Source organism: Passer domesticus, chromosome Z (assembly GCF_036417665.1).
Source record: "Passer domesticus isolate bPasDom1 chromosome Z, bPasDom1.hap1, whole genome shotgun sequence".
Classification (NCBI taxonomy): Eukaryota; Metazoa; Chordata; class Aves; order Passeriformes; family Passeridae; genus Passer; species Passer domesticus.
Window position 1 is genome coordinate 30,104,364 of NC_087512.1, and position 26,429 is coordinate 30,130,792.

The 26,429-nt window shown below is 37.1% G+C and overlaps 3 long non-coding RNA genes across 4 annotated transcripts; 2 read left to right on the plus strand and 1 right to left on the minus strand.

Annotated features, from left to right (window-relative positions):
* The first annotated feature begins 6,951 nt into the window (after positions 1–6,951).
* On the plus strand, positions 6,952–11,849 carry LOC135290682 (uncharacterized). 2 transcript variants are annotated; one of them, XR_010353453.1, is made up of 6 exons: positions 6,952–7,227; positions 7,943–8,024; positions 8,169–8,242; positions 8,552–8,657; positions 10,688–10,747; positions 11,430–11,849. It is a non-coding gene; the product is annotated as an uncharacterized LOC135290682 (long non-coding RNA). The 2 variants fall into 2 exon arrangements; XR_010353452.1 differs by lacking the exon at positions 8,552–8,657 and having other exon boundaries at positions 7,032–7,227.
* Positions 11,294–16,322, minus strand: LOC135290681 (uncharacterized). The gene is made up of 2 exons (XR_010353451.1): positions 15,682–16,322; positions 11,294–11,705 (listed from the first exon to the last, which is right to left on the minus strand). It is a non-coding gene; the product is annotated as an uncharacterized LOC135290681 (long non-coding RNA).
* On the plus strand, positions 15,729–20,325 carry LOC135290683 (uncharacterized). Its single transcript, XR_010353454.1, has 3 exons — positions 15,729–16,017; positions 16,625–16,699; positions 19,607–20,325. It is a non-coding gene; the product is annotated as an uncharacterized LOC135290683 (long non-coding RNA).
* The last annotated feature ends 6,104 nt before the right edge of the window (positions 20,326–26,429 follow it).

Below are 26,429 nucleotides of genomic sequence, written 5' to 3' on the forward strand. Positions count from 1 at the left end.
AAACAAATGACTGAACAAATTTCAATATTGAAAACAATTTTTTTTCTAGAAGTTACAAAATAATTGGTGGAAAATTGATTTGTGGTATAAAATGGAAATGTTACATCTCTAATTTTCATTTGTCTGCACTATTTAATTTATCATCTTCTGATACTTTATAGGTACGCATAAATATCTGCATCTCACAAGCCTTTTTGAATACCTATTTGTGTTTTCTTTTCATTTTGGCTGAAGATTTGTACTCTGTTGTCATAAGCCATATAATGTCACCTACAGCTGAAGTATTAAAAAATTAGTTAAAGAGCAGGAGCCTAATATTTGAGTTTGATTTTTTGTTTCTAACCACAGGGCAGTCATTAGGGAAAACTACAAAGAAATGAAAAAATAAAGACAGATAGGACAGTAAGCGAAAGAGAAAATTTTTTGATTAAGAAAAATGCTGAATTCATGCCTGGTCTTTTTTATTCAATTAGAAGTCTTCCCATACGCAGTGTAGGTGGTAAAATGATCCTAACTTTCCCATTGTTTCTCTGTACAGTATTAACAGTCGTTTGTTGACTGGAGGTCACATGAAGGCATTCATTAGTTGAACTAAGTAATCACTTTTTTTTTTAGACTCCAAAAAGCCTAGAACAATTAATTTCTATTTAATGGTCATGCATAGTTCTTTTAGAGTTTGCTAATAACAAATACTTTTTCTCACTGAAGTGGCATTGATCACAAAGTTGCACTGTCGCTTAACTGATTCAACATGACAAATGTCACAGACCAGACTTTCAGAGCTGTTGCTTTTGCATACGTATAGCAAAATCAATTTAAAAGGCAATCCATACTACAAGTGTAGAGAAGTAGTTATTAACACAGTATTATAAAGAAGTCAATCCCTCCAAGAAGATTTACTTCTGTTGAGTAGAGGTATGCAATTTATTTCATTAACTTAAAAGAGGTGCACTGACTTCCTTCCCTTTTTACTCTCATATTACATCTTTCCTAATCCCGGTTCACAACCATTGCAGTGAATGCCACAAAAGCTAATCGATCCATTTCAGTTTAGGAAAAAATGCCCCCAATTGATGTTTCAGCTGTCTTTTTAACAATGTTAAATGGTTGGAAACTGTTGAGTGAAAGATTTTTACTGCTTGCTGCAAGTGAATAGTGTAAACAGTATTGATCTGCTATGAGGGCTTCACAGTAGAGAAACATTCAGTACATTATTTAAAGGATAAATATCTATTTGATTTATTCCTAGATTTTATCTGAACATTTATAAGGTAGCTTTTCATTCCTTTGCAAAGTTTTCTTTAAAAATAAAAATGACATTCAGGCCTCTGTTTCAGATGGACTTGCTCCTGTTATCACCGGTAAAAGCTGAAATCCTCTCAGGAAGAAAAGGAAATAAAGCAGTAGTGGGAGATTTGATGTTCCTGTAAGTGATGAAAGTGAGAACTGAGCATCAAGAAGAGGGAGTGAGAAATTATTCAGATCTTCCAAGCTGGAGCCAGATGCCAGAAGGCAAAGCTAGAGATACTAGAAGGCACAACCTGGAATCTTCAAATCTGCTACAGCTTTGGTTTTGATAATATTAATCAAAAATCTCTGAAAGTGACAGAGATCACAAGTGTGAAACAATGAGAGCTAAAGGAACCCCAGAGGCTGCAACTGTGACTTGGGAAAAAAAACCCAACATGCCTGATTTTGCACATGTGATATAAAGGACATTTTTTCATTACTTGTTCAATGCTTTCCAGAGAAAGAACGGGGTTTGTTGCTTTCAACACACTGCATTTAATTCCTTTGCTAAAAAATCTATACAAACAAAAAGGCAGAAAGTGCTGTTAGTGACTGTATGATTAGTTTATAGTATTTTATGCTTGCATTTGGGTTGCATGGCTACGTACTTTTTGACTGCCCTCATTCAAAGAAGTCAGTTCATCAGATACCCTTTTCTTAGTAGTTTGCATTTGTGGACTGCAGAGCAAAGTGCTTTGAACTCCTTTACGGAGATACACAGTGATCAGATCTAACCTTAGCTGGTGTGGCAGAAAAAAAGACAAAGGCTTTATTCCCTCTCAGAACAAGCCAAAGTGCGTCTTAACTCACCTACTGCAGAAGACCAGATCTGAACAAGATTTCAGTGTGAACTGACTGTAGAAGAGATAAATTAGCATAACTGACTGTTTCACTTGCAGAGATTAAATAGCCTTTTACTGCAGATGTTTACCAAGGAAAATGCTCCCTAGTGGAAGACTATAAACAGTTAAGATGGATTTGATGAGAATTTTAATTGCTGTTATGCAATTGGTTATGGAAAGGTTTTATTAAATGCCATGTGAAAACCAATCGAGGTTTTTGAGAAGAAAAGGTCTTGGTAACTCAGTGTTTTGACATATTAGTATTTCAGACAGGAAGGAGGTACCTTAATTTTTGTTCCCATTTCTTCTATCTGACTTTTAAGAGCAATATCCTTAAGATGGCTAAGTCATATTTCAACAAGATAAGAGAAACTGCCTTAAGGCAAAAACACCTGACACCCATCATCTTTTTTTTTCCTGAAAAACTGCTGTGTGGACCCTTGGCTTTCTCCCTCTTCAGAAGCAACTAAGTAGTTTGAGTACTCCTTTCAGGAAGAATTCAAACAGATTAATTTTTTTCATATGATTTGCTTTGCACAGGACCTAAGAGCAATACTGTAGGATGTTATAGAGTTTTGGGTTTTTTTTTTCAAATCTTGTGCTAGAAACTGTTCCATTTTGCATGAAACTATTAAATATTCACCACCTCTCTCAGCAGAATGATAGGGGGAGAGGACATAGCTGTATAACATAATGGTTAGCTCTCAGACCTGGCTTTCTTGCTTCAATGGATACTTCAATTCCCTGCTCCAGTTGGTTCATGAGCTGGGACCCATGTCTTCTTCTTCCCAAGTGAATGCAGTAACACGCTATCGCGTCATGCCTAGCTTCTCTTCTAGAATAATTATTTACTGGGCTTTGCAAGGTGCAATAATGTTTGTTCGTAGAGCACTCACAGCAGAAACTTATATTCAGCCCTTCATTCTTGCTTGCTTGTCTCTCTGAAGCCAGAAGAATCCTGCTGTCATACTTGCCCAAAGAGAAAAGCGCAGTGCCCCCTTCACTGCATCTCGAATGTCTTTGTCTGGACGCAGTGATGTATGCGCCACATATTTGTGTTAAGTAACATGTGTGAGGACATGGGTGTAATTTCTGTGTAAAACAGGACTGTAAATGCTCAGCACTGCCATTAGCTAATGTCCCACATTCACTGGGGAACCTACGGGGTGTAAAATTTATTGGGGAGCAGCTACATCTGGGCAGGGGTTTTAGCTGGAAGAAAAGAAGAAGAAATAGCACACATTAGATAAACTTCTTCAAGAAATTATGAGATAGACACTATGTTGAGATTACATCATGATTCCTTTTTCGAGGGAGAAAAAAAATCACAATTTTAGATATGAAAACATATTGAAACCAAATAATTCGGTGATGCTTCTAAGGTGGACACTTTCTTGGTAGGCAGCACTAATTGCTGCAATAGCTTTTAGGTGTTCTAATGCACTCAAGTGAATTATGCACCACACTGCTTCTGAATGACACAGCCATTTCTGACTCCATTAATATGGAAGATTTCAGCCAAATGCTTTTAAACGATAGCTTCTCTTTATTTGTAATTTCAGACTCTATTGATTTCCTTCTGTTCCCTTCATTATGATTTCAATTGATTACCTTGGCAACTGCAATAACAATGATTGCACTTGACACTGTCTGAGACTCTCGAGATGGTATTTGAATAGGAATGGTATAATTTGGGGGAAAATGGCTACAAGAACCTGCCATTAATGTTACACTTACACTTTACTTTTATTGACTTCACTCTCTTTCTAACAGGCCCTTGTCAGGGACTCTCTTGCAAATATTGGTTAGGATTTCAGTGACTCCTTGAAGTAAAAAATTCTTATTAACAAAGAGAACACTTTTTGTGTTAGGTGTTTTTTTCCAGCACTGTGACACTTCAGGGAAATGTCCCACCTTACATGAGCTTTTCGTTCCCTTGCCAGAAAAGCTACCAGTTTTTATAAAAAAATGTTCCTGGCCAAGGGCTTTCTTTTACTAACTGTATTATGTCCCTGCACACAGAAGAATTTCAAGTACAAAGGCATTACTTCAGATTAAAAGTTAATATGGATTTATTCAGTTTAATTGCATCTTATGCCATATAGATGAGAAATTCCACATACCTTTCTCAGGGGAAAATTGTCTGTTTATATTATGTAGCATTTCAGTTCTTCAGTTTGCACTTTAGCTTTATTCAAGAACTGTCTATAATGTAGTACCGGTATCCTACCTTTGGAAATAGTGCTATACTGGAGGTCTCTTTGTTTGTTCAAGATATGTCAGAATGTATTTATGTCAGTGGAAATATTACAGATGAGAGATTAAAGCAAAAGAGGCACATCTTTCTATGAATGTTACAAAAGGTAATTCACATTTATGAATACAATTTTAGAAAGAAACTACTTCAGTTTCCTGTTTGTCACTCTGTCCATGACCTTTCATTTTGATTTTATGCCACATAACCAGCAACATCTTCTGATTAAAGCTACCTTCTAAAAATGTCAGAAATTTGGTACTTTATATAATAATAATACTTCTGCTTCTAAACCTACCATTTTGATTTCAAAAAGAAAGAAAGGACATACCAAAAAAATGGATCTTTTTCCTTAAAACCTAGGGAATTGGAAGCGATATATAGCAATGGAGTAATTTTAGCAATCTCCCTTTCTTTTATCAGTTGTTCAGTTGCAATGAATGGCAGTGCTCTTCCTCCTCAGCCACTCCATTATAGGGAAGCTAAATAATTACAATTAGTGACTATTGATATTTGAAGTCATAGGTTAGGAAGGGAGCACTGAAAGTCAGGCATGATAATTTTCTTCAACATGATAGCACCCTTCTGCAATCTGACCAACAGACTCAAGTAGTATCAGTGTCAAGAAAAGGTAATTGTAGAGTAATGAATATTGCATGCTGTCACCATACCTTCTACTGAGAATATTTATCTGCAATTATCCATATCAAAAATGGAAGGGAACTTTTCCTTTTATCCCTTGCCCTGATATGCTTGGTGAGGTAAGAAAACTCTTGGGTAGCCCAATTCAGTCTTTGATCAGACTTTATAGACATGAAATTTAACTATGCAGAAATTTTTAAAAGTGATTCAGCCTGTTCCTTTGTCTCTGGTGTCATTCAGGGCAATGTAAATTTTACCCTAACTCACATGGAAAGAGCTTTAGGAAATATGCTTAAGGAGTTCCTGAAAAATTCTGATTCAATCTCAGGACAGTTTCAAGTAGAAAATGAGCAGTGTTCTTGTATTGGTTTATATAGTTGATTCACATGAATCATGAAGAAATATGAGAAGTTTAACTTCATAAAATGCCATCTTGTCTTCCAACTAACAGGTAGATGTTACCACCAAATCAGGAAAACCTGGTGACATCAGTAACTGGAAAGGCAAACTTCAAAATAAGGGCTTTTTTTTGAGGAAAATAAGAAAGTATAGTTCAATAGAATACTGTACAAAGTGATATGGTCACCCAATAGGGAAAACTAAATCATTGGAGAAATGGATACATTACCCAGAAGTCCTATTTCTGTAATTCATTCACTTAGGAATCCTGGAGAAATTCTCAGCCACACAGCCTGAGATTTGGTATAGGGTTGATCAGAAATTATTTTCTAAATAAAAGAGGGGGATATCTGTCTGTAAACCTGTAAGGTCCTTGGGAAGAGAAAGAGACATAGATTAAGAAGGAGAGAGAGTAAGAGAGAATTTTACGGTAACTCCTTGCATGTGTTGACATGTGTTGACATGTTATCTCATTGTTGTTGTCAAGTAAACAATGGAAAGGAATTCACTAAATTGAGGTGCTATAATGAAATGGTGTTAGTGTAGGACAAAAGTAATTAAACTGTAGTAATGACTACTGGGAGTAATTCAAGCTTAAATGATACAAAAATATTGAATATTAATTATTTGGCTGTATTCAAGTTTCTTTAGGTTCACCTAGTCATACTTGTTTTGAATGGTTCTCAGTCAGCTACCAGAGAGAAACCCTTAATTTTCACTTCATCATTGACCAAGAAGCACTGAAATAGCTGAACTTGAACCACCTCGTCAAATGTAGGCAATGCTGACTTAACAGTTTATCAGCAGCCATTGCAGCAATTTGTTTATGTTACATATTTTAGATATTGTTGTGATACAGGAGACTGTCTGCTCCTTTAAGGGCATCTGGTCAAGGGCCCTTTTCTATGGAAAAAGTGAATAATAAGGAGAGGGGAAAACTTTAAACAAAAAACTTCAGAGACACAAACCAGTTTAACATGGGAAACAGTGAGACACACAAAGTCTGCCCATTCACAGTTACTGCTGAGGACATGTAAGAGTACAAGAGTGTTTATTCCAGCACATAGGTGTAGTTTATTCTGATCATAGGTGTAGTTAGTTGGGAAATAGAGAAAGAAAAAGGGAGTCAGAAACAAAATATACAGGCCCTCATGTCTAACCAGAAATGGAGACAATAACAAGAGTCAGCGTCACCAATCACATCAGTTGATGGGCTAGCAGAAAACTGCAAATGTCCTTTGCAGGAACATCAAACTGCACCTGATATTATTATAAACCAGAGGAGATCCTGGAGCTTGGGCCAGGAGTAGTATACAAACCCGTGAAGGGATTTGCAAAGGAAGGAGAACCTCAAGAAGAAACAGTAGGAGACAGGCAGAAAATAATTATAAAAGAGGCTGGTCACTCTTTTAAAACAGGATAAGTCTGTACTAATTTCTGGCTGAGCCCTGTGCCTGATCACCACAGTCTGTTCTATCTTGTGTTTTTTGCACACGTGTGCTGCAAGGACTAGGTGCTAGCTAAAGGCAAGACCTCTGTGTGAGTAAAATTTAGAACCAACCACAGGAGTCAGGCTGAACTTGTAGGAACTCTGACCTGTGGAGCCAGCTACTGGAGTGGTGTCATAATACCAGGAACTAGAGTGAGTTGGAGCCTTTAACCTCCATTCACTGGAGCAGGAATGGTATGCACCCTAAAAACCACCTGTGGAGAAATCAACATGACAAGAGTTGACTGAGATGCTCAGTGCTGGCAGCTGAAGCAGACTGATAGTGACAGCTCAGGGGTCTTGTGCCAGCTGTGAGTGTCAAGTGGCAGTACCTTCCCTAAACCCAGTAAACACATGGGAGGGAGGGGTTCGTGCATGTATTCACTAGCAAACATCAGACTGCACTAGCTAGCCAGGGGGATTTGTGTGTGTGTGGGTGTCTGTGGAACAAAGATGTGAATGCCATGTATTCCCTACAGAGCACTGAGCTGAACCAGCCAGAGGGAAAGGGGCTTATAAAGTGAGTCCAGGATACAGGCAGAGTCAATGGAGAACAGAGGGAATGTGATGACACTTGAAGGACTTGGAAATGTGTATGTGGTTGTAAACTTGGAGAGTATCTTGTGTGCACTGCACTAGTAACATCTGTCTCTTCCAGTCCATAAAAAAGAGGGGACTCACCTTTGTGTTCTATGTGATTCCTTTCTTTGGGTGATGTTGAATGCATCGTCTTGGCTGTGGCAGCCTGCGTAACCTGCCATTTCAGTATTCTGTGTGTGCCTTCTCTGTGCATGTCCATGCTCACATCTGTGTGTGTCCCTGGGATATGTGCTCAGCTTCACCTCTGTCTGAACCAGTAAATGGGACAGCAGCAGATGAGTCCCTTGGGCTGGACAGAGGCCCCGTGCTCCTGGGCACACCTGTATGGGCTTCATCAGCCCAGCAGGAGGAAGCCCTTGGCAAGAGCAGTGGGATGAACCCTTAAAAGCTAGTACAAGACTTACAGACTCTTTTGAAATTCTCCAGATCTGTTCACTAGCCCACAAGAATCTTGGTGCCTGTCCAAGCATGCTGGGTTTGCCACGTGATTGCTAAACACTTTCAAAAGGTCTGTATAATTTTTCAAATGCTGTAACAGTTGCCTTTTTCAACTCTCCAAATGTTGTATGGGTCATAATTATGTCAATATTTGGCAGTGATCAATTTCCATTTTTGGCCAGCCAAGCAAGAACTAATTAATCTGTCTTCCCAGGTAGCATCTATACAATTTCCCAATATATCCATGGACAGAAGAAACCCAGAAACAGTGGAATCGCAGAGCACAGGGTAGGATTACAGAAGGCAGTGTAGTCCTATGGCTTCATAACAGTATCATGACTGACAGTAACAAACCACCAGATTTGTATGGAGTTTGCAATGGCTGAGTTTGCAGAGACTTGCTGTGCCCAAGCTTTTTCAACTGTCTGATGACAGGCTGGTGTAACTGAAAGCAGTATTTTCCAATGAGTTTTATACAGTTAATTCTAATGAGTAGTTGTTTAGTGTAAAATGAAAAGTAGAACTATAACACAATGATATAGAGCAGAGAAGCACTGGCATAAGTGGTCAATGTGCATGTCATATTCCTTTTGGCAGAGAACTCCAGATCCTGGTGACGCACCATAACACCTGCTCTGTCACCAGGCACGGGCTTTGGAAAAGGTGATCATAGCACCAAGAGAGCAGGAGCAAACTAAGAAGTGTGTGTAACAACTTTAACTGTTTTATTATTTCTTGTTCTCTTACAGTTAGATGTGTAATGATAAGGTTTTGATTTTCAGTTCTACTAATACTACTAGTTTCTTTGCTTGATTTATATGCAAGGTGATTGTCCTTTATACTGGTAAGCACAACATCAAGAAACTAAAGAGCTTTATTAAAGGAATTAAGTACATTTGGGACCTATTTACAGACAGCTGTGGGCTGAAGGTTTGTGCCATCAAAAGCTTCCATTTTCTTCCCTTCTGCCAAGTTATTTATTTCTCCAGTTGTCTCCACTCCTTTTCTCTTTCTTATCTCTGTTCTCCCATTTTTTCCTTCTCCTTTCCTCTTTTCCAGCTTCTTACTCTTGTGTCACTCTGCTTTTTGTAAAGTCCTCTCTCTTCTTCATTTCGGTCCCCTTAAGTGTTTGCCAGTGCTGCTGCATGACAACTCAGGGTAGAAGGAAGACAATGCCCTTTACAAGACTGCAGGACAATTGAGTCTGAGGTCTCTAATAAATGACTAGGAAGTAATTCCCTTCTTTGAGACTACAGCAACAGGACAGTGGAATTGCCTGCTTGGAAAAATCCTCCAGTCCTCAATGTTCCTTTTCTTGCTTTGGAAACTTTTGCTGCCTCTGCTGTTCATTTTCTGGGCTGGCCCTTAGTTCCCTTTTTCCAGAATTTTAGGGGGATTTCTGTGTTCATTGACTACCACTTAACATTGAAAAAGCCCCAGATTACCTCAAAAGCCTTGAGAAAGAACTGTGAAGGACTGTTTTAAAGGCTAAAATATTATTGTTTCAACTTCTAAGTTGTACACCTTTTTGGTACATCTAAGCAGAAAGCAACGTGAAATTCAGAATGAGAAATGTGCTTGCTGCAATAAAGTTTTGCCACAGTTGTTGACAACATCACTTTCCAGCCCACATTTCATCAAACTGTTCTTCTGTAATGATTCTCTTGTTTAAGGATCAAATTCCCTTGTCACTGTCTTGTGTGTTCATACCCCTTTAAAAATGTTAGTGCTTGTCTATACAGCCCTGCATAGACATGTGACATAGCACTGACATCATGATGAAAAAGTTTATCCACCACACACACACACACACACACACACACAGAGTTTTATCACAAATGGAAGCCCCTCTCCACTTCCTTTCTTCTAAGTTCTAGCCTGCATTGCATCACTGAAGAAGCAACATTCTGGCTTATATTTTGAGTGGTGCAAATATGAGATTTAAATCTGTATGTAAGTATATGCAATGCCTATAAAGGTCATGTAGAAACAGATGTAATTCTATGTAGCAATGCACCTTTTAACAAGTATTGACTTTTATGGGAATATTTGAAGGAAACATACCTTTCAATAATAGCGTACTGTATTGAATTAATGTATTGCCTCTTGAGATATTACATCAGAGCAGTAACCATTACTTTCCTAAATGCAATTTTTACCTGACAGTCTAGCCATAATGTATAATTTTTACACACACCTGTATGATCAAAAAGATACATAGAATACTATAGGTAATATAGGTTTGAGGATTTTTTTAGTAGAAAAGTTTCCAAACTCCAATAAGAAAATGAGCTAACTGAGATAAAATTTTTTTGATTCAGCCTCATTTCTACTTTATGGTTCCTATTTCTTATTCTCTTTCCAAAAAAGGAAAAATTATTGAATTTCATTCTGATTTGCCTAGTTGCTGACTATAGTGGAGAATATCACTTCTCTGAATAGTAGTCTATCATTTAAAAACAGCCTACAGGTGCACTTTGTCTACCATTTGGTGTGATCGATCAAGCACAATATCTTACTATGTCGACTTCTGTACCTTACCGAAAATTGAATAGCAAGTTATTTCTTTCCTTTTCTCCTAAGTTTTTTCACTTTTTTTTTTTTTTTCTGATGGCAGATTGCAAATATTGTTAAGTAAAAAAAAAGTGCTATTTGGTTTTGGTGTAAAATATTCCAATAACAGAAAAAACCTCCATGATGGCAAAAAATAATGAATAATTCTTTTCTTCATAGAATGAAAATGTTCTGCTGAAAGTGGCAACGCCATTAAAGGGCAATTCTTGCTCTTAGCTTGTAAGTACTGTAGCTTAAAATGTATTAAAGAAGCTAATGAAATTAGCTGACTATAATTAGGGCTGATAGAAATGGTAGATTGAAGTTGGCACAGTAAAGTATCTCAGTTGGACAGTTTTTTAATACCTCTTTCTGTGGTCAGAAGTTGTCTAATCAGGTATCTTCATGGGCTATGCTTCATATAATGGATGTCATGAACTTTCTTGTAGTGGTTCCCTTTATAAAATATTCAATTATGTGAAAAGCCAGGAATCAAAGAAATTAATCCTAAAATATCAATTTAAGGAGCTTTAAGTGCTGAAGAATTATACTTCCTTTTTGTTGCTTGGTTTGGAAAAGTGAAAGTGCTGAAAATCTGTAACTGTCACCAACTCCTCAGTTTCATCTTTTCAAAGACAACCTCAGCACTTCATAGCAATTATTCCTCAGATCCATCAGTTATTTCTTCCCCTTTCAATTCCTCATCCCCTGCAGGTAAAAAAGTGCAAAAATACCCTGCCCCCCAATACTTCCTTACCCCTAATGCAAACACAAGAATGGCAAATATGTTTATCATTCTGCTTTTCTTTAGTTTTGCTTTGACTTATATTGCATCATCTCTAATTCTAAGTTGAACCTTTTGGTACGCCTCATTCAGCCACTCTTGCCACTTTGGTTCCTCTTGTTTCCACTTCCCCTGCAGGAGTTTTGCTAGAGCTTCTGAACTGGTACAACATCCTGCCTTATCACATACTCTGAAGGAAATTAGTTGGAGAAGACCTCTATTTCCAGTTTTTCTGCAACTGGCCTCAATCCTGTGGCTGAAGCTGTTAGAGTGAAGATACCTGGCTTGCTACTTGTCCTTGATCACCAGCCACAGTTGCATTCCAGGAGAGGATACCACTGAGTAAAGCTTTTACTTCCATGTCTACTGTACTGCCTGAAGCAAGCCATTATATTCAATGTTCTGGGCTGCCAGCTGCAAGTCAGAAAGGAGATGCAGAGTATGTGAACGGACAAAATATGAGATAATGTACCAAAATTCATTTCAGAATCATGAGGGTATGATAATTTTTCCCACTCTCATTACAGGAATACAGGAATATTGGTTAAGGAGCAGAGTTGATACATACATATATATATATATATATAAAAAAATCATTTATGTAATAAGGGTACAATTGCATAAATATAAAATAGAATATAATCTATTTATAAGATATAATTGACTAATTGACTTTCTCTAAAGGAAATGGCAACCTAGACTTTTTAATTTATGTCAAGACAAGGTAGAAGCATATGAGACATCTTATGATACAGTCCCAGAATAATTATTAATAAATATGAAAATAGTTAGCAAATCCTACAAGAGCTCTTAGACAACTATATACACTAAGAACTATTAACAAGTAAAAAAAATCCCTTGCATTTCCTTCCCTTAGGACCACCTTCTTCCCATAGTGCCAAAAGTTCAGAACAGTTCCTGACATGCCAGGACATTTCTGGATATAAAAAAATTTAAAGCAGAATTAAGCCTTGACATTTGTATAAGTGTTTTTAGGAAAAAAAAATCTCTCTACAATATTGACTTCAGTAGACAGATCGAGACTATTTAAAGTTTTCTATTTGCAAGCTGAATTATTCAGTGTGAATAAAACTGCCTCAAATTTCTCTGCTTAAGCTCTTAGCAGAAGCACAGATTCATATAGAGAAAATAATCTGAAAATTCATTTCAGCTTTGCCAAATCTTCCTGAAAGTCCAAAATATCCAATTAAAACACAATCTCCTTAAAATATATTTTCTGCTCATCTTTCTGGTTACTGGATTCACTTTTATGAGCACTAACTGAATTGAAAAATGAACAAAAGAACCCTAGTAAATACTGTACAACTAACTAATTACAGCACAGCATAGTTTCTCAGTCTATACTCACGTGGATCTGTTCTTAGGTATGATCTGAAACAATATGTGTCTTAAAGGTTTTGTTTTCACAATCGAGAGCAGCTAAACAGTCTAAAAAAACTATTGGCACTGTTACAGGTCTTGACTTGGAGACTTAAAATACTCCTGTATAGGAACCTCTTTCTCACCAATCGCTTAACACACATACGAAAGTGCTCCATCAATGACTTTCACAGAAAAAGAACTTATTTATTATTAACCCAGTCTGGAACCATATCAGCAGTGAGCTCTGAGTTCTGAGGAGGCCACTTGATCCAGATGAGGAACTGGTCATCTGCACATCATTAAGGATAAACTGTTGCAAGGCCAAAAGCCAGGATACTCAAAAGGCAAATGTTTTCTGCTATCTGATTGGCATCTAGACACATTGAGTAAGAATTGAAATATTTTATGCAATGGAAAGAAACAACTTTTTGTATTAAAAAGCATTCTTTAACGTTTTCCTTGCAAGCCAAGTATATTTGGTATTTTCCATCTGCTTAAAGTGAGTCACTTAAGCCAAAAGTTGTCAAAGTAGGTTGTGAGTGAGGAAAAACAGATGCTAAATTCTTTTCAGAGTAATAAATGCATGTTTTCCTGGTAAGCTCCTATAAACTGTTAAAAAAAATAATTGTAAGTAATAAGACCTCTGGATTACTAAAAGCTTCTCCCACAAAAAACTGAGGTGTCTTCTAGCCACTGCTCTATCTGTCTGCTCCTCATTGAAGAGAGAGTTTGCAAGCCTTTACTGGGACAGCAGCAGCTGTTAGCAGGACTCAGGCATATGCCTGTCCTTCCCATCCTTGATAAACCTAAGAAAATTGGGGTTTAGGCAATTGTTAAGATTCAGACAAGAAATTGGCATGATCCTTTAACAAGGTCCCCAAGCTGAGAATGTCTTCCATGTCATGAGGTAAATCAAGGACATGGTGCAGGCCTTGAGAATCCTGATTGCGTCTATTGTGGAAGGGGGAGACATCTGACTAAATGTTCTCTGCTAAGTTACTGCTGTCATCAGTAACATGGTAGTCCAGGTGTCACACACCATGGTGTAAGCAAGTGGCATGAACATGCTTGAGAGCACAAAGCATCATCCAAAACCTCCTTCTGAGCATGCAGAGATATTGAAGAAAGATCAGAAAGTCAGCCCTGCACTTTCTAACACGGCAGGTATGGGAGGGTCTGTTGCCTTAGTCTGTTCTGCATCATTCTCATTACTCAAATCCGTTTAAAATCGCATATGGAATTCTTCCAGCTAAAATATTTTGAATGGACACTAAACGAAGTGGTTTTTCATCTTAGTTTCCAGGGTTGCTTAATATAGTTTTTCTTCAATGTACTTTAAAATTTAAATGTATAAAATTTTTATTCTTTCCTTCCCTTTTGCTCTTTCTCTTCCACTTCTTCTTTTCTTCATTATGTTACCTCCATTATTATTACCAGAAAGATAATGATTATAATAATAATTATCTTTCTGGCTATTATTGCATCATTTTCTGAGAAGTTAGTTAAATCTACAGTGAGCTGAAGTCCTTCTGATTGAATTCATGAACATTATGTTCGACAGGAAAACTGCCTGTCAAAACCCTGTATTTTTATTGTCACTGTAGTGCAGACCACATTGATGACATGTTTCAATCATATTCCCTATTAGCTATACACACACATTTCCTCCTGCTTCAGCTGTCAACAGGATTTTCAAGTGGAACACACTGCATACTTCGAATACTTACACCAGCTCTACACTTACAATTTTTCTGCAAGAGATTTGGAAAAAGGACTTGTTTGGGAAACCAAATCAATGATGCTTAGGAACAGTTGTACAAAATGTGTGTTACAAAATTTTGAGGCTTACTTTTCTGAGCTTAGACATAATTCCCATTGAATAAACTATAGTTCCATTGTTTAACTATAAGCTTACTTTTCTTTTCTTCTTTTTTTTTTTTTTTTTTTTGGTAAGGATTTATGCACTCTTTGGCAGAAGCAGCAAACAGTTTCGAGGTATTAGCCTGCCAAGGCAAATCATAAATTATGCTTAAAGGAAAACCCATTACTGAGCTTCAATCATTATTGCATAATGAATGTATATTTCAGATACAGTGAAACATTTATAAGGTTACTGAGAGTATAGCAATTAATAAAACATAGGTGAAGGCAAACAGCAGTGCATTTGGTATTTATGAATTTACTGGTGATATATTGTATAGGCTATTAAATATAGTTAAATATACTATCTTGTCCCACCCTCTCCCCACTCAAAACCCCAGACTCTTATTACATCATTACTGGAAGTAACTAAATACATTTATGATAAATAATTCACTAACAAAACACTTAATTTACTATTAAAAAAAAGAAAGCTTTTTTCTGATTAAGATAATAGCAAAAATTAATCTGGCACATCATAAAGGTCAGATTATACATCTCAAGTGGTCTTTTTTGGTTGCAGTTATGATCACATTCTTCCTTCAAGCTGAGAAATGTCTGTTCATATTTCATACACATTCACTGAATGGAAGTAGCCAAATCTGCCCTGTTATAATTTTCAAATTCTGAAATCAGGTAAGACTGGAAATGCTCCCATCCTCCATTTCTTTTTTTAGTAATTCACATGTTTTGGGCTCATGAATGTGGCTGGTGATTCTGTATGAGAATATTGGCATAAACAATAATCAAATTAATCAAAATAATTATTGTACTAAGTAAGAGCATACAAATCTGGTTTTGTCTGTATGGAAAAAAAGTATGCAATGAATCAAATACTTTTAATACAGATGATATATGAAACAGATTGAATATCCATGTATCTACTGAGAGTTTCTGCACATTTAAGAAATGATGATGATAGAAATTGAATGCAAGGATCATTTTATTTAAAATGCACAAATAAAATTTGACATCCAATTACAAAAGCAGAGTGCAATGATTGACAACTTGTCACCAAGAAAGTTAAGTTCAGAACAAGCTTTTACACAACATAAGAAAACATTGCAGCTGCTGGGGCAAAGCCTACCTGGAGGCTCATGCAGAGGAGACATTGACAAAATTTGCCCGTTTATAACTGATTAGATCATTGAAATATGAGCTGAAAAACAAAGAAGCAACAGAAAAAAGGTTGTCACATAACCAATGCAAGCTTCACAGTTGTGTAAGACATCTGGAACAGCGGAACAGCAGATGACAAAAACCCTGGTGACAGTTGCCAACTGGCCTCAGATGAGGAGTCATAGAGACTGACCCTGAGCCATGTCCTCAGTGCATGCTGGATACCTGACATGCAACAAAACAGCAAAACCAGCAGTTCCCCAGTCAGGGACCCATGCCAACAGGTGGCCAACACTGTGCTAAGGCAAAGTCTGCATTTTACCTGTAGTGTATGGAGGTCACTTGTCCAGTTGTTGGCTTGAGTGTCCTGTGCCTGTCATGCTGGACTGGGCTGTGCTGGTCTGTGGGGTAGTGGTGGGTTCATGTGAGTGTGAAGTGTGTGAGTGTGTCTTACAACAAAAATCTTAAGAGAGGAATTGCAATCCACTCACTGTACCCATTATGCTTAGGAAATTCATGTCTGATTGTTGCTTTTGTGCATAAGCAAAACAACTAAGCAATATTGTTTGCTTATGCATTATACCACGAACATGCTCTGTGACAGATTTAATAAAAGCATTATATGCATGTTCCAGAAGAAAATATGTGATGTTATTTCTCCATGTGGTAGAAGAAAATCTGTGTTTAAAAAGAAGCAGTTTTTTTTTAAGGAGCATTTTTCATTGATTGGAAGCAGATTTATTGCGGTACATAGGAAAAATGTCTGAGAGTACTATAGATAAAAAGCATGTGGTGGTTTCTCCTTTTTTACATAAAAGAAAATAAATATAGTACAATTACAGCTGCATATGAAGCCACCTGAAAGTATCTTCTAAGTTTAACTGTGATGTGAATCATTCTGTTGTGTGCAGGTCTTTAGGATAACCATTGCAAGACAAGTCATTGTGGTCAAACATTCCCTAAGTACAAGGAGAGAGCAGTAACCTGTAAGAAATTATTATTTTTATAAGAAGAAATTATGTGTAGAAGAAGAAGAAGTGTTACATGTTCTGTTACATATCAGAAGAAATGTTGCCTGTTCTGTAACATATGGGGAAAATCATGACAATCTTGTTTGTATACCTACCCTATGAAAAACAAGGACCACCTTCAGGCTTGCTGTAATGGCTAACTTTTAGTGCTCAAAGTAGTGCTTTACACTACTGCCCACCAAATGGTACGAGAGAGAAAAGATGATGAAGTCCAATTATGACTAAGAGCAGGAAGTTATACATAAAAGTTCACTAGAATTGCACAACTGACACATGAGACAGTATAGCAGATGGTGAACAAAAACCCTCTTCACACAGTATTTTGGGTTTGAACGTAATTGCTCGAAATCTAGCCAATACAACTGTTTATCAAAAATGTGCAGTGACTGTAAGAGAAGATAAGTGTGATAATTATGAATGTGCTTGTCTGTGATACTTCAAAGGAGGACCAGATCATTGAGACTTTGCCAAGAATCACTGCTGCACAACCCTACTCAGCATCAGGTCTCCTTCATATAAGGAAAGGCAAGCATCTGGGAAATTTAACTTGAACTGTACTTTCTATATGGAGAGAACAGAAGCAAACACTTATTTCACACTGTGGTGTTTGGCTTATAAGCAATTCTTGGTGTGCCAGTAGTAACAAGCATAAATGTAGAGTCAATATTGTAAAGCAGGAAGAAGTGAATGCTGACATGTTTACAGCATACCAGACTGTATTTGAAGGGTTTGGGTATGTTCCAGGAAAACAAACCATAAAAATGAACTCAAATGTTACACTAGTAGGAAAGAACTGGAGAAAGTAATGGTGACATTACAAAGAAAACTAGAAACACAGCTAAGCTCTGCTGGAGAGCTGCAAGTTAGAGAGTTGCAGAGACTGAAAGGCAATTCCTCATACATCTGAAAGGAAAATGTTTAGGTAGTTGTAAATCTAACTGTGCCTACAAGATAATAACAGTCTTTGCATATTACTGGAGACAAAAAATAGCAGTAGAGAATAGAAAATTATTTACACATTTATGCAGTTGTAATGGTTTAAATAATTCTATTGGCCAAAAAATCACAAGCAGAAGGGAATCTGCAACTGTACACTTTTGACATTTTTTTAAGGAAAATGTTGATCTTCTAATCAACAATTAGTGATTAGTGACATCATTCCAGTCTTTTACAGAGATGAATACAGAGACAAAAACAACCATTCATCAAAATGTCAATACATGAGAAAGTACAGGAGGTGCTAATACTTGCTTTTAAATAAATGAACACAAAGGGGATTTTGGCTTGTTTTCTCTAAGCGTGGATTCAAATTTCATATTGAACCAAACTTTCTAATAGCATAAACCATGTCTTCACTAGTATTTTACAAGTAGGCTGCTTATTTCTCAGTACTTGCAATACATATTGAACACAGGTAGCCCAAAACCACAGCCCTGTAAAAGAAAGGAAAATATAGGGTTGTGTCTGGCTCTGGTCAACTTCATCAGTATATCCATAAGAAAGAGATGAATGAACATGTGAATTAGATGTCAGTTGGAGTCACTTTTAGAAACACTTCGATAAGCAATGCTTTACCACCAATAGAGAGAAAGCAAGTTACCACTAAAGAAATGCCAAATGAAAGCTGGATACAAGCCATGAAACTGTTCAAAGACAGCAGATGTCTTTTTCAGAGCATATTTGGATTATGGAAAAGACTTGAGCATGGAAGTCAAATCATAGAGAATTTTGGCATGAACAGTTGGGACACATTGTGCTATATTTTGTGTCACCTTGACTGATCAGTGATCTTTGTTTCCCCTTGATGTGTACCACTATGACAGAGAGCAAATATTGACCAAGCGACTCTTCAACCACAACAAATATTAAAACACTACAGAGACACATCGCAATTTAAAATTAATATTGTCCCTTAACAATATTAAAAACCAGTTTTTTTTGTAGAGCTCTGTACAAGAAAGATGGAGCCACCTCAGTGGGTTATCTTCCAGTATACTTTCATAGAGACTGTCCAGTGAGGATATTCCTGTATTTTTCAAACGTGGCTTTTTACAGCGAATGAAAAGCATAGAGGCAGCAGGTCAGGAGCTGCTCAACAGAGAAATGAGTGTGCAGATGCACAACAATACTCTATTCACTGTTTTGTCCCCATGCTTCTTTCTCTATAACACTTAGAATGTCCTAGGCTACACGTTGAAGCTCTGTCATAACATCTTCCCTGTATTCTGTCATCGTGTCTGGCCCACATCAAACAATACTCATGGTTGGCCCATATTTAAGTTTGTAGCGTAAGTAGCCACTCTAGTTGCTTCATTCATTTGCTTAATAAGTCGATCAATAGTTTGCCATGTGATATTAAACAAAGCCATCACCAAACATCTACTCTCCATTTCAGAGGTGACCTCAGATGATGAGTTTGTCCCAGTGTACACAGAATTTTCAATAAGTCTTCATTACTTTCCTTTGCTGTCAACTTCACTCTACTGTCATGTCATGAAAATAATGTCTGCCTATCAGGTTCATGATATCACCTTCCAAGATTGTTCAGCTTTAGAACATCATTTCACACAGTGTCTCTCTGAGTTTAAATTACTATAAGGTAACAGTTTGGAAACATCTTTATGGACCTAATATGCAAGAATGCAGAAGTTCCAGCAAGGATGAAGGGTTGAAGTCCTACAACAATGGTTTTGATGATCTCACTAATGTATTTCTTAGCAAGTGTGTACAGCAAAAATTAAATTTTATTTACTTATCATTATAATTTCCTCCATCAGTGTGGTTCTATTGCAAAGAAAATGTCTGAATTCCTAAAGAAAGCTAGTTTTGTTCTTTCTCACTTTCTAATATATTGAATTCCAGATCAGGATTGTACTCGACAAGTACTTGACAATCCCAGGAGGAAAACTGCAGGATAGCGAGGGTAAAGTTTCAAAATTGTGTGTATGACATAGGAAGCTAATGTCCTCCTAAATAATACAGGTGCAATTAAAAAGCTTCACTGTATCCTATTATTTTTGTATGCCAAAGTAGCCAGTATTGCTTTATGCAAATTTGTTCTTGACCTCTTTTACTTTACTGTACATGGGAGTCAAATGCATTCACCAAAGTTTCTGGATGTATATGCATAACACTCTTTATCTGATTTCCGGTGTTTTTCCTCTGATTTTCATATGATAAATTAATTAAATTGCTGCTTACATTCTCTTACTAGAAATAAATCTAGTAAGAAATAAAACAGACTGTAAGAATTTATTCAAAAGTAGTTAAAAATGCCTGTTGTCTTTTTAAAAATATTTATTCATTTCAGAGGGTTAATGGTGTCATACTGAACAGAGACATAGAGTAATTGTGTCAATATTATCAAGGTCAAATGAAGTGCCACTGACTCCAACATGGTTTTGACACAATGCAACCTGACTATATAAAACAAAAAGCTAATTTTAAAAATCATTTACCTCCTGTAGACCTTAAAATGGATTTTACTAATGAAAACTAGAATGTATTTTTTTTCCTGATAGGTGAAGCAAATGAGACTGTGGAAGCAAGTATATGTTGACAAGGGCAAACTAAATGTCCAATGAGATGGTCTATCCAATTAGAAGTAATTTTGAACATTGACCCTCAGTGTTTAAACACAAGGGGTTTAGAATGCAGCCCAAACAAATAAACCCATGAATTGTTTGTTTAGCAAGATGTTAATTTACAAGTCTACTCACTAGAACTGTTCTCTAATGATCAAAAATGTTGCTTAACTCATGAGAGAAAAGTATTCTATATTATTTTCAACTGATTGTTAAGACAGACTAAGAATTCAGTGAACTCTGTAGAAGCATCCAGCACAGTTCCTCAACCTGACTCTGGCTGCACAGAAAAGTTAACAAGCCACAGGCAGAAACATCCACCTGCAGAGCCATGTTTTTACAATCACAGATTCATTTTTTTTTAATTCGTATTTTAGCTAGGTTTTATTTTACAAAAGGAATTTCAGGGAAGTGAACCAGAAAGTCTATCAGAAATCCTTCAGACGTCAAAAGGGCAAGATCTACAGACTCCTAAGTATTAGCAGCTTACAGAGGTGACATCTGCATAAGAAGGAAACAAAGCTGACACACATAAGAAAAAATACATGCTATATGCCATATATGACATATGCCCACAAGAGTATTTTGGTTTAAATAAAACTAAGTGGTATAAAAGTCCAAGTAGGAACCAAAATGTTGGGGTTTGATTCTTTGAATAGCCTTCATACCTGACAACAAACATTTAAATCCCCATTAAAAGATTAGTGTCAAAATAGTTTCCACTGAGGAGGGCAAAGATGTTTTGTAAGATGATTTTCACACTTGAGAATAAAGTAAAAGGAATCTTCCAGAGATTTAAAGTCCAATCTGTTAGTGTACAGACTGGATGGGAATCTGAAAAATGGGTAGGAAACTGCTAACAGGTTGCACTCAGTGGGTGGTGATCAGTGTTTTTTACTCAGGCTGGCAGTCTGTAACAACTGGCCAGAGATGGCCCCCATGCCACTCAGCTTTTGGCCTGGATTGGACTGGAAACACCCTTACCAGACTGTGTGGTGAAGGGGACACATCACTTGGGAGAGCCAATCCTGCAGAGAAAGCCGGACAGGATAGAAGAGTGAGCTATCAAGAACAGTCTGAAGTTTAACACAGACAAGTAAACAGCCTGTACCTGGGATGACATAACCAAAGAGCTCAGTATAAGCTAGGACTGTGAGTCTGGGGAACAGCCTTGCTGGGAAATCCTGGTAGACAATGTAAATAAACATAGATCAGCCACGTCCTACTGCACCAGCAAAACCAGAAATATTCCTGATCTGCATCCCTAGGGACATTATTAGCACAGGTAAAAATGGGATCATCCCAATCTTCAGTGCTTGTCAGAGCACACCTGGAATACAATTTCCAGTTCTGGTCCCCACAATTCAGGAAAATCACAGACAGAAGAAGAGTGCAAAGGAAGGCCATGAAAATTATCAAATATAAGAAAGACATTTTTTACAGGGAATACAACCCTTCATTTGAACAAGATCCCCAGGGGCATCTCAGTGTTCCTATCTCTTGAGATTTTCCAAATGCAATTGGGCATGTTGCTGGATAGAGAAAAAGAGAAAAGAGACATGGTTCTGTTGCTAGTGCAATCAATCTCTAAAAAATTTTGTCTGACTAAGTCTTTCAAAGATTTCTTCATCATACAGTTCTATAAATCATTTGAATTGGGATGAAGTCTTACATTATGAGATGTCTGTCTGAGCTGGGAAGTCATAACTTACTGCCAAAGTTGACAAAGAGCAGCTTTCTGAACACTCTCTTAGCTTTAACTTTTTAACAATTTTTTAAATGTGGCCACTTCTCAGTAGCTTCAAAATAAACTTGAACGGGCTGTTCTAAAGGAGGGCTTTGCATTGAAGTAGACTAGTCACACCATTACAAGGTCAACGGCAACATGTTTTTAATTTGCTCCCATTTCCCCATTACCTGACAATGCAGTAGCTTCTTATTGTCACATCCAAATTGAATTTATCCAAATTGAATTTCAGGTCCATCTCTGGATAGCCACACAGAGGCTAAGTAGTTACTTTTGGAGCTGAAAACATAGTCCACTCCTGTCTGCTAGAATGTCTAATTTTACATGTTAGCATGTTTTCAACCTAAGCTGAACTCTAGCTCTGACACCGCAGATTTAGACGCACAGAGGATGCTTGTGACCACAGAGTACCATTTCCAAGAGAATGAACAACTTCTAAAGGATTTAATCTGTTGCTTAGGAGAGTATCTCCTTACTGAAGTTAAGGAAGTTACTGAAGATGAGAATGACTTTATATAAATCACTGGCTAGATTTATCTCATATAGGAAAAGGCAATTATGGGATGTGTAATTGAAATTATAATTATATTAGATATGTAAATGCTGATCTCATTGCTAATATCAGCTTTTTCATTCCATGCATATGCTTTGCTTTTGTGGACATCCTTTCATATTAAATTGGAGAGATTGCCATAACTTCAATTTTGTTTATTATATTCCAGATTAGTTGAACAGAGTGCTGTATTTTGTTATTTGTCATCATAAATGCAGACTCAGAATTCTTGAGTCCATTCTCAGAAACAAAAAAAAGGGCTTTGAATTATTTCTAGATAGATTGGAAGGGGTGAATCCAAACATGAGTTCTGATCCCTGTAAAAGCATGTATCTAGTACACTGCACATCCATCCTGTGTCATAGTGTGGAAACAAAGCTGAGGCATTAGAACTCTTGAGAGATCTCTCAGTTCAGACAACTCTGAAAGTTCTGAGGTTGTGTCAAGTATATATTCTACCAAAATCAGGAGGATTCAGTTTGAATTTTTTATCTTGTCAGCAGCTCCTCTTAAAAATTTTTTTTTTGTGATTTAAAGTTCCTTCCTTCCTTCCTTCCTTCCTTCCTTCCTTCCTTCCTTCCTTCCTTCCTTCCTTCCTTCCTTCCTTCCTTCCTTCCTTCCTTCCTTCCTTCCTTCCTTCCTTCCTTCCTTCCTTCCTTCCTTCCTTCCTTCCTTCCTTCCTTCCTTCCTTCCTTCCTTCCGCCACTTCCTTCCGCCACTTCCTTCCGCCACTTCCTTCCTTCCTTCCGCCACTTCCTTCCGCCACTTCCTTCCGCCACTTCCTTCCTTCCGCCACTTCCTTCCTTCCGCCACTTCCTTCCTTCCGCCACTTCCTTCCTTCCTTCCTTCCGCCACTTCCTTCCTTCCGCCACTTCCTTCCTTCCGCCACTTCCTTCCTTCCTTCCTTCCGCCACTTCCTTCCGCCACTTCCTTCCTTCCGCCACTTCCTTCCTTCCTTCCTTCCGCCACTTCCGCCACTTCCGCCACTTCCTTCCGCCATTTCCTTCCTGCCTTCCTGCCTTCCTTCCTTCTGCCACTTCCTTCCTTCTGCCACTTCCTTCCTTCCTTCCTTCTGCCACTTCCTTCCACCACTTCCTTCCTTCCGCCACTTCCTTCCACCACTTCCGCCACTTCCTTCCGCCACTTCCTTCCGCCACTTCCTTCCTGCCTTCCTGCCTTCCTCTCATTTTACTTCTATTTCATATCTGTATTTTATTTAATTTCACTTTTTTTACTGTATTTTCACAGTTATGTAATAAGTTCCAGATATACCATAATTGAGACCCTATCAACCTTCACAATGAAAGCTTCAGTGAAAATAAATTTTAAGTGAAAAGAAATTTAATCAGTAACATGCTTTAGTTTGTAAGCACATCACAAGTATTTCTTTTCATAAAAAAAACCAGACACAGCTACCAATTTATAAATGTGAATGTACACATTCATAAACTTCATAAACTGTAAATGTAAACCAAAGCTATCTAGACTGGAAAAGCATGCTTGTGTCTCATCAGTTTTGTTAATGAAGAAATGCGGTGCAGATATACAAGAAGAGTAATTACCATGCTACAAATAGTACCTGTGAGGAACTGAAGTAATGGTCTAAAAATATTAAGCAAAAGAAATGAGAAGTATTTCCTATTTTATTGTTTCAACACATCACTGCTAATCGATCATATAGAAACAAACAATTTTAAAAAGTCTAATTAACTTAAACTGTACTCTAAATCAGAAAATGCATGTCTTAACAGAAAGCATGTACCATTTTCAGCAATGATGATTGAATATTTCACTAAATTTTTAAGGATAATGCTTGTGGGGGAAAAAAACCAGAAAATAGTTCAACAGTTTACATTACTTACTCATGACTGGACCTATTTCAATACATTTTCCATGAAAGACTTCCAATTGTTCCAAACATATGAGACTTAAAAAGTAGAATAGATCAGTCATCAAGAAATCACCATTAACCTGAACTGAAGGTCATCAACAGACAAATGCAGTCAGATGGCATCATACATGTCCAATATATCAATCATCATTGAACTAAACATAATACCACAGTAGGTGAAGATACTAGTAATGTACCTTATCATCAATCAATATATCTTCTACTTTGGTAAGAGACAGTGAATAAGAGATATTTCTGTTTATAGAGAATATTCAGGATGTGCTAGCATAAACATAGCTTTCATATTTCCTGACTATCCCCATGAAAATGTTTCTACATAGAGATAAGTCCTCATGGGAGACCTTACTCTTTAAAAGCCATGAGCCCCTTTCACAGTGCACACTACAGCTGTAATGGTTATATAAAGTCTTCTGAGCTAGCAGCAAGGCTTTCATTAGTTTTTTTAAGCAGTTTTGATATCTTTTTTCCCTGTTGCTACAAGTACTGATAATACATACCTATGAGACAAGTCATTCATATTACATGTCATATTTGTCCTGGATAACAGTGATGTAAAAAGGGAGAAAGCTTGTCAACATCATTCCATTTCCATTATGTTCATTCCATACTGTTTTATAATGTTTTTGATTTAAGATGTCACCTAAAAAAAATATTAGAGCAGTGCACAAATGTTGCTATATATTCTGAAAAATCCTTTTGCCAGGATTTTCTCCTGAGAAGCTGAGGAGCCTCAGGAAAGAAATGCAAACAATAACTATCTGCTGCTGTGGAATGAAACAGGTGCACCTTCGATTGGTCCATGTAGATTGTTTTCACTTGATGACCAATCACAGCCACCTGTGTTGAGGCTGTGACAAGTCACAAGACTTTGTTATTAATTTCCATTCCTTGCTATTCCTTTCCAACCGTCTGATGAATCCTTTCTCTCTTTTCTTTTTAGTATAGTTTTAGTATAGCATTTTAATATAATATATATTATAATATAATAAGTAAACCTTCTGAAACATGTAGTCAAGATTCTCATCTCTTCCCTCATCCTGAGACCCTCAAACACAGGCATATACAAATTTGGCACTGCATCCTCCCCTTTCTAAAACCTGTTCAAGCAAAAGTTCTGCATACATGCACTTTAATTTTGATGCTACACAAACAAAATGAAAATTGTCATTCCTGCTTGTTGTTTGCAGTGTGGATTTGGAAAGATTAGGATATTCAAAACCAGACTAATCTTCTTATGCTTATATTTAGTGATGCGTTAATGGCTGTTCATGATCATTTTGGGAGAACTCTGCAGGGCTGCTTTCTAGATTTACAGATTACACTGAATTTAACAGAGTGCTTGGTGGCAACTCCATTTGACTTTAACTGTCTTATTCTCAGTGTGTCACTGACATTAACTTGTTTGTCTTAAATGACCTTTAACACTTTGAGGAAAACAACATCCATGGTCTCCTTGCCCACATTTTTTCTAGTAACAGTCAGTTCTGGAGTCAAGACAACTCTTTTTTCAGTTGGGTTCCAACCAAATGTGCCAAGTAGATTTCTGTCTCATTCCATGGCTTCCAGGTGAGAGGAACAAGAAGTATACATTCTCCAATGTAATTAAAGTCTAACACCTCCTGAAATCAAATAAGGGATCAAAATATTTAAAGATAAAAGCACAAATCACATTTTCCTAGTTTCCCTTCAAAATCCAAAGCTGAATATGATCTGTGGGCAAGTACTTGTCGGCAACTATGAAACTATTATTTATTTATCTGTCTCATGCTTTAGCTCTAGCAGTCATAGTGGGTATCTTAGCTGCTTGTAAGGTAAAGGCTAAGAGGATGATAAAGAAGATTTAAAACAAAATTTTTGTTAGACCTATAGGAACTTTGTTTCTGTTTGGC